A 14,345-nucleotide genomic window follows, 5' to 3' on the forward strand; every position below is an offset into this window, starting at 1 on the left:
CCTTTAAAGCTATTTTTAGCCAAGGTCGCGTGCCTCAAAAATGACAAACTAATCGGTGGAAAGAATTTTGAAACAGACCTTTTAGCAGATTGTTGAAACGGCACAGCGTTAACGCTTTTTGTTACTGATAATGAAGTCAAAGCAGGGGTTGTGGAGCGATTTAACAGAACTTGAAAAAGATGCGGAGGATGTGGCGATATTTTACAGCCCATAACGCCTTTCGCCACCTTGACCTGTTACCTGACTTTATGAAGAGTTACAACCAGAGCTTTTACAGAACTCTACGTACCAGACCCGCTGATGTTAACCCTTCCAATTCTCTGAAGATATGGAAACTGGTTGATAGAGATGGTTTTAAAATAAAACCGGCTGTTGCCCCCTTTAGAAAAGGCGACCACGTGAGACTCTCTAAAACCAAAGGAGCTTTTGAAAAAGGTTGTGAACAGACGTTTACCAATGAGATATTTATAGTGGATGAAGCCTTAACCAGGAGCCCGAGACCTGTATACCGATTAAAAGATTACGAGGGTGAGACAGTTACTGGAACTTTTTACCCTGAAGATTTACAAAAAGTAAACCCCAAAGGAGACAGGATTTGCCAGATCGAAAAAGTTCTAGCGGAGAAAGGAAAAGGGAGAAAAAAGCAGCTACTGGTGAAATGGTTTGCCGGGGGGACGGGGATGATAAGTTTACCAGCTGGGTGGAAGCGTCTCAATTCTGACGTTTAGACACAAACAAACAAAAAGATTCCTCCTGCAAAGACTGAGGGAGAGAAAAATGAGCGACGGCAGGTGTTACATGACTTTGCCCAGCAATGCCAGCTCTGCAGTTTTTCCTCAAAACACCAGCTCGAACTTTACAATACAGATCTCCCTTCTCCATCTTTTTCATAATCTCTTTTCTGTAGAGGATACAAGGCTGTCTCAAAATTTTGACATCCTGCTGACAGTAATACACGAGCTCTTTCTGCAAGTCAAACGTCTCCTACCTGTGGGCCTGCTACCAGTCGAGAAACTCTGCTTTTTCCCTGGGCATCATGCTTTCTACACCATAGTGCTCCACATGGGGCATAGGCCCCACGTCATTTTGATTTTCTAAAGTGTTCAAAAAAGTGGAAAATACCCTTTGCACCCTTCAAACCCCATCACCTGCGGGAGCTTACCAAGCTTCATGGGCAAGAAGTTTAAAGAGTCTTTAAAACGAATGCCCAGGACCTTACACACATAACTTTACTACCCTGAGTGATCAGTTTTAGGCACATCTTTTTCTTCAGTAACTGTCTAATGATGAAGTATGCATCGTAACCTTTGGAATTGTGCGCCTGGAACGTGTAGACCCGGAACTCTTTGCCAATAAAGGTCTGAACAAACACAGAAAGACACTCATCACCCTTAAATTCCCAGGACTTTTCCGGCTTGAGGGACATAGCAAAAATGTAATTGGGAGTGTGCAACCCAGTCTCCTATGTGTATTCAGAATCATAACAAATACAGTTTTCTGAGGATTCGGGCTTTCTAAGTCTGTCCATAAAACCGAGGTGACTGTCTACATCACCAGCGATCAAAGCCTGACCCCGCTTATAGCGCCTCCCTTTACACCTGTGCCGCTTGTCCACGTAAGACTGACCCTTATCGCACAAGGTTTTAGACTGGCATTCAACTTGTTCTGTCGACGCCCAGTCGATGTGTCTGTCTAAACGCTCTCTGGACTGACAATACAGTCTACAGCGAGGAGACCTCAGCTGCACATCCACGCTGTCTGAGCATGTTATGCTCAAGCAGAGGCAGCAGCTGGACCTGCAAGAGTGGCCGTGACTGTGCACCGTGGGGCAAAACTCACCGTAATTTTTTGCTCCAAACAACTTTTTCACAACCAGAACCCCCTAGTAATGCTCATCGTGCAACAGGATGAAATAAGTCTTGGGGTAAACTGCCCCCCCTGTTTTAAAAAAGCCCTAATCTTTTTTTCATCTGACCAGCCCAGTTTCTCATGCAACTTTCTCGCCCCCGCTAATGATTCCGCGTCCGTAGGTTTATGGTCGGACATGACAGCCAAGAGTCCACGCGCAAAACACAGATGGGTACCCGTGTAAGTCAGGTCTACTAAACATTGTCTCTTTTTTATGGATGATTTGACTACTGAGGATAGAATTTAAAACTCTATGAGCGGTCCCCACCCCTGTTTTTTTACAACTGTCACAACGAGGTGCAATGTCCCATTGACATGCAACTCTATTGCTCTGTGGCAGCTTTGAGGTCTGATTGAAGAAATCCTCAGCAGACAGCTCATCCCTAGTTCTTCAGACCAAAAACAACGGCTTAGTTAAATTACAGCTCTCTAAATGTAACTGAACATAATCATCAGGGCCTACCCTACCATTAACGTCATCGAGAACTAACTGTATCCCCCTGTGTATGGCTTCAACAACTTGCTGAGCTGAATTTATTCGCTCAAGATTGACAAAATGAAATTCCTCACAATACACCGACCCCCCAAATCTAGATAATTCACGTTGCCAACTTCTCACTCTCTCCATACACACCTCTGCATTTTCAGGGTTACTTGGGGGTTCCTCTACGGGACCATCAGCGGCATCTTCTACATCAGATGCTATTTGAGAGTCAGACTCCGAGGCGCCTCCGTGAGGGTCATCGGGAGAAGATGGGGACCCATCATTCTAGAGAGCCCTCTGGGGAATTTTCTAAACCAGACTCTGTGTGAGAGTCTGATTCCACCTCCCCATTTTCAGACATGCCAGTTTGAGAGCCTCCAGTCGAGGGCATCTCTTTTTGTCCCCCCTCCCCATTACCTCTTTAGCTCTTTTTAAAATTTTTACAGTGATCCTGGCCTGGAACTTTTTGGCAGCCATTTTGTTTGTCCACCAAGCGCTATCCCCCCTTTTGTTTACACCTGAGCTGATGTGTATCCTTGCGGGTGCCCCTTTCCACAACTAGTCACGCCTGCGCAGAGCCAAAAATTGAAGTATTTTTCAAAAAGTCACCCACCAAAGCTTTTGCTTTGTTGATGTGCTTTCCAGCCCTCCGTTCTTTTAGACCCCCTGAAGATACACCATTCACCGGTATTCTGAACGAAGCATCATATTTTCCCCAAACCTTTTTTAGAATACCATTCTTTTAGAACCCCCGAGGATACAACGTCCCTCAGTCTTCTGAACGAAGCATCGTAGGTGGGCGTTTTCACTCACCGTTTTCTCAGGGCTTGGTGTGGAGGTGGCCGCTGAGGAACTGGCGTTGTGTTTGCGTGGTTGGTTTTCACCAGAGTTTTTTGTTTTGTCCTTGGCTTTGACGTAATTGAGGTTTGGACTGCCCTGATGCTTCATCTGCACTCTTGTGCTGTTTTGAGTTGTTAAAGGTCTCAAAGCAGATTTCTGGTTCTTTGGCTGGTCTGGTGGAGGTGTCCCTGTAGCTTTGACTACAGCATTGTCAGGAGAACTGCACATACCCGATTAGGGGGGAAGGGACATATTACAAAACTTAACTTTACCATCTTTCTCACCCACACCGATGTATTTACTTAAAATACAAAACCTCATAACCTCACAAACACAATATATTTACTGGGCTTCATCCATCCATCTGGGGAATTTTTCTTTTCAGCTGTCTCTTTTCTTTTTCTTTTAAGCTTGTTTACGCTCTGGTCTAAGGGTCTCTCATGTTTTCACCGTACGGTGGAGCAGACAATATGATGATGATGATTATTATTATTATTATAAATCACATGAAACTGTCTTGTAAAGTTAAAAATAAAATATTCATTAGGGTGTTTTTCTATTTAAAAAGTCAGAGCTTTCAAACAAAATAATCCATTTCAGGCTGCACAACAAACAGGAGTTTTGAGTTCATTTCTACCACTTTAAAACAAAAAACAACAAACCCGCAAACATTTTTTTTTAAATACACCTCATTTTGCAAAATAAAAACCAAACTGCTTTTAAAATCAACTTTTAAAATCCAGTTTAAAACACGTTTTGCACAGTAAAAAAACACCCTGTTAGTTTGAAACACACCATTACTATCAGTTTGCAGCCATATACTTTAAAAAAAAAACACCTATGTTTTTTTTACACAGAGAGAGAGAGAGAGAGAGAGTTTAAAACACAAAAAGAAAATGAGTACTTGTGGCACCTTAGCAACTAACCAATTTATTTGAGCATAAGCTTTCGTGAGCTACAGCTCACTTCATCGGATGCATGCAGTGGAAAATACAGAAGATGTTTTTATACACACAAACCATGACAAAATGAGTGTTTATCACTACAAAGGGTTTTCTCTCCCCACACCCTACTCTCCTGCTGGTAATAGCTTATCTAAAGTGATCACTCTCCTTACAATGTGTATGATAATCAAGGTGGGCCATTTCCAGCACAAATCCAGGTTTTCTCCCTCCCCCCCCAAAGAAAAACAAACCCACTCTCCTGTTGGTAATAGCTTATCTAAAGTGATCACTTACATTGTAAAGAAACCTGGATTTGTGCTGGAAATGGCCCACATTGATTATTAATGTGTGTGGTGGGGTTTTTTGGTTGGTTGTTTTGGTTTTTTTTTTTTGGTAAATATAGTATTTTAAACTTTTAATGGCTTTGAGTTGCTAGAAAGAGTGACCCATAGCATTCAAAACCACTCCTGGGTCATATTTAAACTGTCCAGTGGAGTTCTGCCAGTTCCTGGGTCCTTTAAACTGTCCAGTAGAGTTCTGCCAACTCCAGGGATTATATTTAAACTGCCCAATAGCATCTGCAAATTCCTGAGGTTTTATTTCATTTCATATTAATCCGAACTCACCCACCCACCTCCCTTACTATGGGTGCACACCCATCAAATTTATCCCTATAGCAACAAGGGTAAGGAATCACAGTTACCTTCACTATTCAGTGGGGGTGTGGTTAAAACCATTCAGTTCAACAGGATGAGTCAACTCTGTTGTACTCAAACACATGTCTGAACCATCCCTGTTTTGTTTTCGTGTTGTAAGCAGAGGCAGGATGAGCTCTACCCTGACATCTGGTGGTGAGTTGTGGAAAAGGACTTCAGGAGCTGATCTCGTTTGCACAGGCACACCCACCCCGCCTAGCATGAGCCCACAGGAGCCCAAACGGTCACTTTGGCTGCTGTGGGATCCCCAGTGTCTCTGTTATTGGGGCAGGAAGAATAAAGTGTCGTTATCCTGATTATGTGAATCAAGGACAGTGGAACTGTACTTGGCCTTTTATGACGGAGGGACTCACCATCAACTAAGTAGCACTTGCTAGGCAAGGGACAAGGATTGCAAAAGCCAGTGAATTGAGAGAGTTTGAGGATGGAGGTTTGTGCCTAGTGGTGTGAGCCCCCTTCTGAGAGTCCCATATACCAATTGCACCTTCTCTCCATTATGTAATATCAGAGAGAATTTTAATTCTATTAGGAGTTTGGTTACAGACTGCAGATCTGAATTCACTTTGGGTTCATGGTGCCCCAGCTCTGAGGCCCACTACTACTTAACACAGTATTCAGTGATTTCAACTTGTCGTAGGGGAGCTTCAGTGCCCCACTGGTGGGGGCTTGACCTGGTTTTGCATTGTGTTACTGGAATGGAACTCCTAGATACTGAACCTAGACCCTGTTGTTGCCAACTCTGATGGGCAGAAGGGTTACACTGTAAACACATTTCTAGGATTTGTTCCCCTCCCACTTCACAGCTTGTTGCTGTAAATGGGTCTCTTTTACACAAAGACACAAGACCTAGGTTCTCACAAACCATTTTTTTTCAATTTAAAAGTCATACAGCTTCTTGAAAACAAACCCAGATCTCCATTAAAACTTTTAGCTCACTTAAGGGCCAGAGACCTTCTAACAGAAACACAGATAATCACAAAGCCCTTTTCATTCGATTTTTTTAAATGTACAGCGACCAAGTTTGATATTGCATGTTTGTCCCCTCATCATTCTCTCAATTAATCCTTTTAGATTTCTTACAAATAGTCTTTTTCTTAAGCAGGGTTCTGTCAGTTTTTGTGTGGACCAGACGGTCAATGTAACGCTGTAAGCAGGCATCTTCCATTTTGGACATTTTCTTTAAAACACGGTCAGGGTCTCCACTGAATTGCACAGCATTTCTCAAGGTCACCGCTTGCGCTAAATGTTCTTGGGTTAGGCACAGACGTTGCATAACATAACCTATGGCAATAATAGTGTTCAATAAGCTTTCCAAACACAGCTCAGCACACAGGCCCCAGAGCTTGCAGTTTCTATCCATTGAAGTCCAAGTCACACAGGCATGGTGCCATTGGGCTGGGGCATTTATGACACAGCCCTCACCATTTTCAAAAAGCTTTTCCCCAAGACAGTGATGAAGAACAGCATAAACAGCAACGCGTACAATAGTCCGCATAACATTTTTACGCTCGTGACGTGGCACTGGCTCAGCGAGTTCCTTGCCAAGCCTCTCCTAAACTCCTCATAGCCGTCCTCCTCGGAGTCATCTTCAACAATTTCTAGCGGCGTTGAGCAAAAACAAGGCGGGCCTGGTTCACCTTCGCTGTTTGATGCAACGCCGTCCAGGGCCTCCGGGTCCTCTAGAAAGGCATCGTCAAGCTGTCGAGAGATTTTCAGACAAGAAACAAGCGTAAGTTCCCACTGCTTGTTTTTAGATTTACACAACCCCTGGTTCCTAACCCCATTACACCCAATCATCGACCGTCGCTTCTTAATCATTCATTTACCTGAGCTACGTCTTTTCCATTCACCTTGTCTGCCAGTGCCTCCCCCATGCCATGATGGCCTTCCTCCTCCAGGGTGGCGGATGACGAGAGGCCACCATGCTCATGGGGGTGTCTCATGAGCAGTTGGGCTTCAGGGTCGGATTCTGGCATATCCATCAATGGCTGGGCCAAAGGAATCCCCTTGGCTTCTCTCTCATCCTCTTCAGAACTGTCGCTGCTGTAGCGCTTTCTCCACACAACTCCAAAGGTCCTCGGGGCTAAAACAAAGTCTGAAGGTCTCACAGGAGTGGTAAAGGAGTCCACGTTTCCTCTCAGCCTTTCCACAATTTCTGAAACACGTCTTCTTGGTAAGAGATGGCCTCCTCTTCCCAGCGCTGGGACTTATGAGGTGATGGTGCTGCACTCTGATTGGCAGAGGACGTTGGAAGGGGTCCTTAGAGGGGTCACACGACCCTCTTCTGGGCGGTTGACCCCGTCCCAGAACCCACCCTATTTTGGTCGAATCTCCTTTCGGGGCTGTCCTCTGTGGCCAAAACCCATCGCGATTGGTAGAGGGTGGTGGGAGGAGTTCTTAGAGGGGTCACACGAGCCACTTCCTGACGGGTCACCCCGCCCCAGAATTCCCCCCAATTGGACAAATCTCCTCTCGGGGTGGTGTCCAGCGGCTGAAACCCTTCCTGATTGGTATAGGGCAGTGGGAGGAGTTCTTAGAGGGGTCACACAAACCCCGGAACTCCCCCTGATTGGTCAAATCTTCTCTCGAGTCGTTCCTGTCAGGGCAAAATCCATCCTGATCAGCAGAGGACAGTGGGAGGAGTTCTTACAGGGGTCACATGACACACCTTGCTTCCAGACATGTGTCCGCCTTGACCCTGGAAGTAATACTCCCATGAGGTGGGACTTCCAGTGACCTGTGTGCAGGGCTTACAGTGTCAAGGGGTGGGGTTAACGTTTGATTGATGGTAGGGCCTTTATACTTCTCGCTCCTGTGACCCAAAATTGGAACAAGAGAGACTATAATACTGGAGAGAAAGAAAGGAATGTTTTAAATGTTTTAAATCCTTGTACTGTGCTGTAAATTCTTTTCCCCAAATTAATTCAAAACATTCATTTGTATTTTTTATTTTTCTATTTATTTTGTTGTTTTATAACACAATACAGTAACTATAATACTGGCCAGTATTATACTTTTATAAATAGAATACAACAACCATAATACTGGCCCGTATTAGCCATTCTCCTACTGCTCAGATGCTGTAAGGGAGAGAAGGATCAGGCCCTGTAAAGTAGGCTGGGTTGATTTTTTATGATTCGAAGTGTTTTTATTACACATCAGGACATCTAGTCATTCTGATTTAATTGGGGATTGGTCCTGCTTTTGAGCAGGGGGTTGGACTAGATGACCTCCTGAGGTCCCTTCCAACCCTGATATTCTATGCAGCCTCTGGACAAGCTCAGTGATAAGCATGTACATTACACTGCTTGCTCAGGGGTCATTACTATAGAAACAGCCAAGTACTGGCCCAGATCCTCAAATACACCTGAGCTTTAGACTCTGGGTTGTTCTAACTTACTCTGTCTTGTAAGAGCCATTGCTGTACGGGAGATTGCTGTAGCACCGGGGTCGGTAACGTTTGGCACGCAGCCCCCAGGGTAAGCCCCCTGGTGGGCCGGGCCAGTTTCTTTAACAGCCGCGTCCGCAGGTTTGGCCGACCGCGGATCCCACTGGCCGCGGTTCCCCACTGCAGGCCAACGGGGGCTGCAGGAAGCCGTGGCCAGCACATCCCTCGCCCTGCGCTGCTTCTCGCAGTAAAACAGAAGGTTTGTTAGATGACAGGAACATGGTCTAATACAGAGCTTGTAGGTGCAGAGAACTGGACCCTTCAGCTGGGGGGTCCATTTTGGGGGGCAGTGAGCCAGACAACCACGTCTGCCCTTCACTCCATGTCCCAGCCAGCCCCAGACTGAAACTCCCTCCAGCCCCTCCTCCTCTGGGCTTTGTCCCTTTACCCGGCCAGGAGGGCACCTGATTCCTTTGTTCTCCAACCCCTTTAGCTCTCACCTTGCAGGGGGGAAGGGCCCAGGCCATCAGTTGCCAGGAAACAGGGTGTCGGCCATTCTCTGTGTCCAGACCCCTGCACACACCTGCCCTCTAGGGCTCTGCAACGATCATACACCCTTACCCCACCACCTAGATACTTAAGAACTGCCTAGGGGAAACCGAGGAACCACGCACTATTCAGAGGAAACATTAAGAACAGTCCCCCTTCGTCACACTGGGTATGAGATTTTGCTATTTGTGCAGGGAGCTGGGAGCCCCAGGGCGCCCTGTTTAACCCTGGGACTTGGTGCCTCTCCAAGAGGCCCTGCAATGAGTGTTGGACTGAAACCCAGCCAGCTTGGTTTACATCCGGCCCACAACAGCGTCAGATGGAGCGAACGGGCAAAAGTGAAAGCAGAGCCTCTCCCCAAGCCCCTGGGAAAGACCGACCTGCCTTGCGGGGCGGGTGTGCAATTCCTAGCTTCTCCCTCCCTCCCGGCTGCTGTTAACGGGAGGCAAACAGAGACTGCAATAAACCCCTCTGGTAGGAACGAGCCTGCGCCGCTGGGGAACGGAGCCACCCGGAGCGGATTAAAAGCCCTAGTCCCAGAGCCAGGGCAAGCGCTCTCCTCTGGACAGCGGTTGGGGACGTCATACAGGGCGGCTTTTGGGCCCAGAGTTCTCTTCCTGGCGCTTCAGCTGCTAGTTACCTAGGGCCTCCTCTTCTGCAGCGCTGAGTCCCACAGCTGCACTGAAGTCACTGGGGCAGATCCACTGCTCGTGTCAGTGACCACGGCTCCAGGAACGGGGCTGGAGATGTGCTGTGCCCCTGAACAGGGCTGGGAAAAACTGCCCCAGCTGAGGTCTGCCCCGGTGGGAGCTGTGGGGAGCCCAGTGTACTGGAAGCTGCTGCTGCCCCGGGGTTTGTGATGGAGAATGTGGGGTGACGGGAGGGGGGCAATTCAGCACAAACAGCTCCTTTCGATTTCCTCCCAGCCACCCCAGCATGCCTGGGGACTCCCCTCCCAATCAATCAAAGCCCAAGACGGGGATCTGAAGCTCGACATGAAGTTATTCCTCCGCCAGCTGATGTAACCCACGCACCTTCTGGGTGTGGTGTTGTGTCCCATCGAGTGGCACCAAGACCATTCGAGAGAGAGATAAGATGAGTCTGCTCTGCAGCCGTCGCGAACAGCCAGGGGGCTTTTAGCTCACGCGATAGAGGCTCATGCACTAAGCTCCAGAGGCCCCAGGTTTGATCCCCATCCGCCGACGACCAGGGTCTGTGGGTGTGACGCTGGCGTGGCTGGCAAGGGGCAGCAGGAAGGGTTTCCATTGAGCATTAAGGGAAAGGAACTTGCTGGCTGTGGCACGGTGCAGCCGGCTGGTTGGCACACCGGGAAAGGAAGATGGAGGAGAGCTCCAGCCCTGGCTGGTTCCCAGCTCTTGTCTTGGCCTTGTAAAAGGCTGACAGACGTAGTGCGAGGTTTGAAAGCGAACACACCGTGTTCTGGGCCTGGAGCAGCGGCTGGGAAGCGTTCCCAAAACACAGACAGCTTGATGCCAGCCTTCCCTGGCTGCATGAAGCTATCCTCCAGAACCATGCCACCAAGGGCCCAGTCCTGCAGCGGGACAGCCGGAGGGTTGGTGTCGCTATCCTCCTGTTCTACAGAGGGGGAAACTGAGGCACAGAGCTGGGCCACGTCAGGGCGCGGCTGGGGATGGAGCCCGTCAGATCCTCACTTGCTGCTATGAGGCGCTAGCCCTTGTGTCTGTGCCAGGTATAAACCCAGGCCCCTTGTGCAGGCCCAGCCGTCCGTCCCCTGGCGGGCAGCAGGGCCCATGCGGGAGCCCCCACGCAGCCCCCCACCGCCCTCGGCTGCAAAGCAGCCCCAGCCCCACGGCTGGCCCAAAGGAAACACCTCCACGGTCTTTCCAGGTGCCACCCAGTCTCCCGGCGCCTGCAGGAAGGTTTGGGGTAATCACGCACACGCTGGGTCTCCCAGTCACCAACGCTTTGCCCGGAGCCTGGCTCGGAGGGAAGCGCAGACCCAGTCCAGCCAGCCTTGACGTCCCTTTCCGCGGAGCTGGGAACGTGCCTGGAGCTGCCAGCCCAGTCCTGTCTACTCAGGGAATGGCTTGCTGCTGCTCTTTCCCGGGTCTCCTCCTCCCTCCCCAGCCCTGGAGCCAGACGAACACCCACACACAGGCCTACTGTGCCCATGGCTGTACAGCGGCTGCAGGGCTGCAGCCATCGCGTCCTGGACATATTCAAGGGGAGCCCGATGGGATTGGCCAGGCAAGGAGGGCATGAGCCCTGCCCAGCTAGGATGGGGCACCGTCCCCAGGCTGCTGCATCAAAGCCAGCCCTGGCTAGGAGCGATTCTGTAACCCAGGAGAGATTCTGCAACCATCCGCCTGCTGGAGAAAGACATCAAGGTGAACTTGTCCCAGCTTGGAACTCCCTGTAGCCAATGGGATACATTTGGGTTAGGAAAAAGAAAAGGAGTCCTTGTGGCACCTTAGAGACTAACCAATTTATTTGAGCATAAGCTCCCAGTGCCAGCTGTGCCAGGGCCCCCAAGACCTTTGGGCCTGGATTGGGGGGATCATGACTCGGGCGGAGCTGGGACCCAGGGACAGGTGAGGCTGCACCAGGCTTGCAGAAGAGCTCATCCTGCAGAGACCTGCATGCAGACCCTGCTTGTTTGGGGAGATTGTTTGGGACAGAGCAGGGTGACTTGGGGGGCTTACAGCAGGGTGGGGGGAAGGCAGTGGGGGTAGCAGGGAGGGGGAGAGGTTTACAGTAACTGCAAGCTGTATACACTGCATGGGTGGGGGGGTCAGGGGTGATTTGGGGTGGGGCAGTGGGAGGCAGGAGGTGCGGGTGGGTGACACCCCCATGCAGCGGCAGTGCCCCCTGTAGGCAGTATGGGTGCATCCAATGGGCCCTAGAGCAAATATTGTCTAAAGATCGGAGTTCACCAAACCCAGGCTGAGCCAGCCCTGTCCCAAACTGCCCATCCCTTGTGGGTGTGGACTGCAGCCTGGTGCCCCCTGCCCTGGGCCTGGCCATGCTGGGGGCTGAGTGATCCCAGAATGATGCCCAGTGCACACCCCTTCTCCCGGGCAGGGACCCAGCATCTCGTCCCCCAGCCCTCCCCAGAGTCGTCCCCCAACCTCCAGGGCTGGGCGGGGGGTGGGGAAGGCGACCGGCCTGAGCCAAGTTCACAATTATGCAACCAACCAGCCCGTGTGATGCTGCTTATCATCTTACCGCGCAGCCCAAAGCCGGCTCACCCGCCACTTTCGTGGCATTTTGTTGCCTGAAATTAAATCTCATTTCCTAATTACGGGGTGGACTCAGGCTGCTGGGCAGGGCTGGGCTGGGCTGGGCTTTAAGAAGAGGGCAGCGTAGTGTGATCAGCATCAGTCACAGAGACAGCCTGTTGGAGAACCCGCCCCCCCAAAGCCCGAGACCCCCCTCACCACAGCCAGCCCCCCAGGCTGCATCTAACGAGACCCACTCACCTCCCTCTGCCCTGCAGGAAACTCAGCCTGGCTGGTTCCTACAGGGCCCATCCAGCCCAGTATCCCCTCTCTCTGCTGTGAGTGAACGTCAGGCCCTGCCCACTTGCACGTTCCCAGAATCTGGCCAGCCCAGCGCTGATCGTGCAGAAACGCGCAGTCCTGGACAGTGCTCGGCACAAAGGACTCACACAAACACATTCCAGAAGCGTGGTACAAAAACCACAACATCAAGAATGGCACAAAAACATTCCCCAAGGATAACAGGAACACACTGAGCCCTCCTAAAAGATAAGGTCAAATAGCAACGTAATAAATACAAATGTTTTAATCAAACCAACATGTACAAAAACGTGGGCAATAACTAGCCAGGTCAGAGGGCAGTATCTAAGTCAGAGGGGCAGCTTGTTTGTATCAGGGTATCTCTGAGAGAATGTGTTGGTCCAGCCAAGGGGGAAATGGAAAGTCCTGCCATTCACTGAGCTGCGTCCATTGTCACAGGCATACATGTCTTAGTATCCTCGTAGAGTCTGCCAGGTGCCTGGAGCCTGCGCCATGCACTGCTCTCTCAGAAGAGAAAAAAGGAGCTGTCTCCAAGAGCTCTTGTGATGAAAGCTCTGGACTGGGACTCAGGACGTCTGGGGTCCGTTCCTGGCTCTGCCACAAACTCCATCTGTGATACTGGGCATTTCATGTGGGACCAAATTCCCAAAAGTATTCAGCACCAAGCAGCCTCCATTAGGGGAATGTGAGCATCGGATGCGAATGGACCGCCAGCTGGGGGAGGCTAGCCCCCAACCCTGCCCCTTCCGGCTGAGGCCCCACCCCTTCCATCCCCTCACCACAGCCCTGAGCCCCCCACCGCAGCAAAGGAAACCAACCACCCACACTCAAGTGTCACTGTGCATTCCAACCAACCAACCACACTCAAGTGTCACTGTGCATTCTCCAAGGCAGTTTCTTCTCTTTCTTTGTTCGGTGCTTTTATTTTCTATCCATTCAACCAGGAGCAGATTTTCAGGTAAAACCAATATTGGAAAGTGTGGCAAACTGAGAGAGGGACGGAACCAAAATTCAAAATGATTTAGAGCGAATGAGAAATTCTACACTGGAGCAAATTTAGCCACCTATTGGACTGCGTACATGGATGGGTCCACATATTGAAATGTATTTAGGTTCCTCACATCTATTGATTTCAGTGCGAGTTAGGAGCCTAAATACCTTTGAGGATCTTGTCCATGTCATCACAGCACCCACCTGGTCAGCAGCAGTTTATGTGCTATGTCACAGTCACAGCGATGTCATAATAGTGCTTGCATCATCTGAACTGGCTATCCTGGACAGGACAGGACAGCCTGAGAGGCCAGCTGCCTATCAGTACTGGAACTCTTTGGAGAAAGGACTGGAGGAAGTGTTGAGGAAAGATTAAAACATGAATAAATTTGTGAGTGAGCAGGAGGTAACTGACAGAGGTAAGGGTCAGCATTGTATTCTCTATATCCATTCTATATTCACACACACATGTAGAAAGCATAGGCATACAGATTAGCTGTAATGTTCTCCTTTTGTATGAGCAGAACCTCAGCTGCTGAAAACCAGTCTCCCTCTGTTGACTTCCTTGTAGCTGTGTTGATTTACACCAGTTGAGGCGTTGGCCTACAGCCTCTGGACCTGGAAACTTTCCTGAGAATCTGAGTTTCTAGGGAATGTTATGGGGGAGGCCTTCCTTCTTTTCTCCCAGTTGTTTTATGTTTGTTATGGGCCCTCATTTTGTGTCTTCTGCATCCATGGAGCCAACTCCATCAGAGAGAGGGGAAATTAGAACAAAAAAGGCAGAAGGACTTCTCCTCTAGCTGTCTAAATGAAGCTCTGCTAATATCTTAAATGCAAGAGAACAAAGCATGGGGGGTCACATTTCTTAGCAACACTAGTGCTCCTCATCCCACACGGATGGGCAGTGTAGGTTACAGATATGATTCCGTTTGCATCTGGGTGTTACAACTGAAGGATGCAATTTGCATAACGGATGGGCAATCACCTAACCTCAAGCAGTCTTTC

Source organism: Caretta caretta, chromosome 28 (genome assembly GCF_965140235.1).
Source record: "Caretta caretta isolate rCarCar2 chromosome 28, rCarCar1.hap1, whole genome shotgun sequence".
Classification (NCBI taxonomy): Eukaryota; Metazoa; Chordata; order Testudines; family Cheloniidae; genus Caretta; species Caretta caretta.